This window comes from Drosophila ananassae, chromosome 3R (assembly GCF_017639315.1).
Source record: "Drosophila ananassae strain 14024-0371.13 chromosome 3R, ASM1763931v2, whole genome shotgun sequence".
NCBI classification, from domain to species: Eukaryota; Metazoa; Arthropoda; class Insecta; order Diptera; family Drosophilidae; genus Drosophila; species Drosophila ananassae.
The window spans coordinates 15,903,423-15,909,268 of NC_057930.1; positions in this window are offsets into that span (position 1 = coordinate 15,903,423).

The window sequence follows — 5,846 nt, forward strand, 5'->3', positions numbered from 1 at the left end:
CGCTATCAAAGTATCACACGAAAGCGATTTTCTCAAAAGATAATAAAGGTCTGAAAGTTCATTGAAAGAAAAAATAGACATTCTTTAACATTTCAGCAAGTAAATGGAGTTTCTCGACTATATGGTACAGTGTATACAAATAATATGTACTTATCTTTAAAATGATTCTCGAGACGACTTTAAATTCGACACTAACACTTAAAGTACTTTACAAACACAAATTTTCACAAATTATCTGTTTATTCAACTCTTGTATATCCACTAATATCATTACTAATTTATGGTCTACTAACTTCTTTACAAAAATTAAAAACGTGCAAAGTGTAAGAACCGAGCTAAGATCTCAATGGATGGTCCGATTTGTAATGACTATTAGGCAAAAGTTTGCTATGATTAAAAAATAAATTGTCTTTCTTAATATAATGAACTGGTTCAGGGTCTAGATGAAAATTCGGAGTTACCATTCCTACAATATACTACTACTTACTACTACTTACTATATACTACTTCGTAGGACCCCTTCTTGTGTTTGGTTCCTCTTCTAGGGATTATATTAAATTAGAAAACCTAACTCTTATTAAATTTATCTGCACAGATACACCCCAATAGCTCACATTTATTTTAAGTTCCTGGCAACACAAAAACACGAAAAGCACATTACTCATACGCCCTGTGGCGGCCCTCTATGCATCAAAATGAAATTTCTTTCTCATATATCGTGTAAGAAGCAACTAGAAAACGAACTCGACCAGCACTCGTACTACTTGAAAATTCAATATAAGACCCAAGAAGAAATTGATCAAAATTGAAAACGGGCAATAGCCATCAGCCCTCCTGCTTTTGCCATGCGCCCCCTGCCATCGTAAACAAATATGAGAATAGCTGCCTTTTGGTGGTACAGTTTTGGTATATATGGTCTCATAAATATTTAAAAATTAATTTCACAATATGTTTGGGACTTGTCTGTACTGCTGGACTGTAAGCAATTTTTCAATTTCATACTTAATTTTATGGCATAAATGCCAAAGTTTATATAGGCAACTATGTGGGAGGTGGAGCAAGAGGAGAGGAAAGATATTTTTGGGTTATATAAGCAGCCATCATATTTTAGAGTTCCATATGTATTCGTTTTCTCTAAGGTAAGCGTAATTACATACGACCTCCCGCTTCGGGCCAAGGGAAACGCCTTTTATATTCTAAAAACTTGCACACTACCATGGCCAAAATGTATGTATGTATGTAGAGTGGCTATAAGGAGCGGTGAACGAAGAAATACCTTTCATATGTAGCACTTTGCTCCACAGTTATCGTATTTTATGTGCAAGTGCTTCGTTGTCCTGGTCCGTGTTCTCCCTTATTTTTTTCCCTTTTTCTTTTTTTGGTGGCTATGCACATTCTACTCAGTTTCCTCGGGTCATGTAGTTTGCAACATTTTCTGCACATTTTTGCAGTTTTTCATGCTCCAAGCTCTCATGTGCACTGGCCAGGATATGAAAATTTTCCAAGCGCAATGAACGAGTCGTCCTGTGTGTGCGAGTGCAAGAGAGAGGTAAAAAAACAGAGACAGAGAAAGGTATATAGCATCTGTGTCCGCATTCAAGTTTGGAAAATTGTGCACTTACATTATCATAATGGAAATGCTTTTGACTTGAGTGAGACAGAGTTGTCAACGAGATGAAGAATACAAATATTTGAAAGAGTTCAAAATCTTGTAATGCTTATATTATATTATTAACACAGTAACATAGTTAGTAAATACCATAATTAATCGCTAAACCCTATTTTAGGAGCTTCTTTGTAACAAATATTCTATCTTCTAGGAAAACTATATAAATTTTAAAAACCAATTTTTTGAAAAAATTAAATATATCCTTTTATAAATGTCGGCAACCCTGTTTGAAGCATCTCTATTATGCAACTCTGTACGTAAATGCCAGCGAAGCACAGTTGGCTTCTCCCCTGACCCTTCCCTTGACCAGTCTCAGCTCCTCACATACAAATGTATGTATTGCACCACCGAACCACCCAACCCACCCACCCATCCACTGCCCCCTTTTGGAAGCCCTAGGCAGCCATTGTATTCTGATTGTGCGCCTTACGGCCCGGGACTCCTTCAGGGCTTCTACACATACGTATGTAGGTGTGCTTGTGAGCATGGAGAGATGGAAAAATATTATTTTTCATAAATTTTAAAATATACCGTTCGTAAGAAAGAAAGAGCAAGAGCATGTGTGCTTCCTTTGTCCTGCTCCGGCTCCTGCTCCTTCTGCTTCTTGTGTAGAACGGTATATGGCACAGAATTGTTATATATATATACTTCCATATAGGTATGTACCAAAGGCAAAGTAGAGGAAAATGTATGCAACATTTTACAATGCAAAAGCCATTTACTTGCCAACCCAGGAAAGCCAAAGGAGATGGAAAACTGGGAAACCATAGAAAGAGAGAGAGGCATGAGCTATGTGTGTGTGGCACGTGTGTGTTGGAGTGTTTGTGGTGCTCGGAGGCAGCCAGCATATGAAAAATGAAAAGTCACAAATGCGAAACGGAAAATAGGATGAGAATTGCGTCGAAATACAGCCTCAGTTAGGAGCAAATTCTTCCTCCACTTATGTACAATATATTCCTGCCATTGTACACACACACACACACACACAGCGACAAATCAACTTTTATGAAAACTCACACATAGACACTATAGGAAACTTTCAACTTTTATGTCGCCTCGTCCTTCGGGGGTAATGTAAATAAAAAGAGACAGGAAATGTTACCAATATGTATGGGCACAGGAAAAAAAAGGAAAGTGCAAAATTCAAAAAGTTTCCGTAGATATGGGGAGTGGATTCTATGGCAGAAAACATAACTCAGGGAACCGTCAGCTTAGCTTTGTTGGTTGGTCCTTAGGTGCTCGCCCTTCAATATGAAAAATGAGGGGAGTTTCACAAAAGATTGGAGGGAGACGAACGGAAGGCAGCTGACGAAATTTTCAAGTTTTATGGGGCGTATACGCAATACGTTGTAATAATAGTGGAGAATTTGGCAGCCACTTTTAAGGAACATTTTCTAGCTTCAAAGGGTGGGCATTGTGGTTTGCATAAAAATAAATAAAAAAGGAGCTGCTAAGCTATACATCTTCTATCACATTTTTAATTTTTATTTCCAAAATATCTTTTATTTTTTTGAGGTTAAGTACTAAGAGGTTTGAGGTTAGGATATGAAACAATACCTTTATTAAAAAAGTCTTGAATAAAATAATGTTTAAATCGTATTCAATTAATAAATCTGGTATTATTGTCCCTTATATTAACCATCTTATCAACCAGGCATCAAATAATATCACCCTTTACTAATGTCAACCTATCCCATAAGACACTAGCATATAACTAACCGTAACTATCTTTAGATTGCCCAACAGTTATCACATAAATAGTTAGAAAGGACTTCCTGGAACCTACCCTCTCGACCTCCCACCCCCCACCGACAGCAAACTATCCCACTTCCAGCCCCGACCCATCGATTAGTTGGATTTAAGCATCCCAATCTTAAATGCTTAGAGAAACAAAAAATACAAGCGAGGGAAAATGGCGAAAGATACAACAAACCAAAACACAAGCAGACGAGCAGACAATTGAATAGAAGTGACAAACCAAAAATAAAAGGGCCAAAACAACAACTGGGAGAAAGGAGCATCCTTGCGGGAAGGGAGGAGAAGGAAGGGCGAAGGCTTTCCCCAGCGCTAATCAATGAAATTAAAGTTGCGGCCAAGGCGGAATGGCTTTAAGAACTTACCACAAAAGTTAGTGGCGGGTGGGAAGGGCGGTGCGGCGGGTAAGGGTGGTTGGGTGAAATAGTGAGCGAGACGCTGCCAACTTTAATGAACGGAAATTAGCAGTCAAAAGGTAAAAGCCCTCGTGCAGCATCTAGCGGCGAATTCGTCCAAGAACAAAAACACACAATGGAGACCATAGAAGACGGCGAATTCAAAAACTTGGAGCACACAAGAGCGAAAGAGCGGGCATGCGCCACTGAGAGCGTCAAAGCTCCAAAACGATTGGCTGTCGCCCACCTTTTCAGTGTGTAAGTGGAAGAGAGAGAGAGAAAGAGAGTGAATGTGAACATTTCCCCTTTCAAGATTTTTATTCTCCTCCTTAATGCCCCCTCTCCCAGTAGTTGGGCATAAACAAACCATTTTGAATAAAATCAACAGCAGCAGCCACATCTTTGTTGCACCGCTGTGGATCCCAAGTTGTCGAGTGGAAAAAATCTGCACTATAACTGGAGAAATAGTTCTATTAATTAAAAAAATTAAGATTATATTATAGGTGGGAATATTTATATATTTTTTGAGAATACGATTTTTAATAGGAAATATATATATTTATTTAATCTATTCTATTTAATATAATATAAGTATGCTATTAAAAATCCCAAACCCAAAATCAATATACAATTGTATATGTTTATTGTTTTATTTCTTTAAATTGTGAATCCCTTTTCTTATAAAATACTTAAATCAAAAATTTTCTAGAGTGCATAGTCTCTGGATGCTGCTGCTTCTTCTTCGACTAGTTCTGCTCTTCTTCTTGTCGATTTGGCCTGGTCAAGTTGCATTCAATTGCAGTTTCTCAGTTGCAACGCTGTTGTCCGTTTGTCGTCCTCGCCGCTCTTTTCATTTTTGTTTCATCTCTATAGCTGTGTGTGCGTAAAAAAAAAGACAACAGTCTCCCTTCGTAATTATTTTAATTTATGCGTTTATCGCGTTTTGACTGCTGCCGCTTCATCTGTTTCTTTTGGCTTACATACTATAGTTAGTCTCTGTTTTTGCTTCGATAGTTGCTTTTTGACAGAAGAGCGAAGAGTTCGAAGGTCCGCCATTATTGTAATGCAAGTTTTGCGTTTACTTGCTGATTTTCAAGAAGCCACCAGGGCGTATACGTAATATGGGTTCAGTGCAATGCCGACGGCATTAAAAGTAATGGGAACTAGAGAGCATTTTAAAAAGCGGTTTTATTTATCAAGGACAAATAAACTAACTTAGTATTGCTAGTTTTACCTTGAAATCCGAACTATAAACATTTTAAATGGAATAATTATAAATAGTAAATGTTATTGCTTTAAAATAACTTTAAAGATTTCGCTTTAATGCCTTCGTCTATTGAATCAATTATATTAATCTAGTCACTATATATTAGAGTCCTCATATAGCCCAATAGCCTTCTCTTTTTCGCACAAAAGTCCTGCCTGGCCACCGCTTTCCATCCAATGCAAAAGTTCATTTCTATGCCGCTGAAAAACTACAAATCAAGTTAGGAGCACTTATACCCAAACGAACCTTTCTCCTCGGAGCGCACAGAAGCAGCGGCAGGCAATACATACATAATTCCAAATGCGATAAAGGCCACCCAGCCACCCGCACTTCCACACACACACACATACATATATATATAATGTTTGTATGTATTTTCCACCCACACAATAGACGCTTTTGATTTTAAAACCTCGTGCAGGGAAACGTGCAAAAAAAAATACGAGGGGAGAGAAAAACGATGAAAAACGAAGTCAAACGCCCCAAAACTCGCCCATCCAACCACCCCCACCACCTGCTGGTCAGGGGGTTTTATAGCTCACACACACACACCCGAACACAGGACAGGAGCCTGAATGCCCTCACAACCCCACACCTCACCCACACTCTCCAATATCTTCTATAAAAAAAAGTATGTGTTTTTTTTTGTGTTCGCTTGACATTTTGTGGATACGTCGGACGTCGTCGGCAGTCGTCGCGAACTTGGCTTCTTTTTGCTCTTTCTCTTTTCTTGGCTCTGTGTTTTTTTATACTTTTTGCC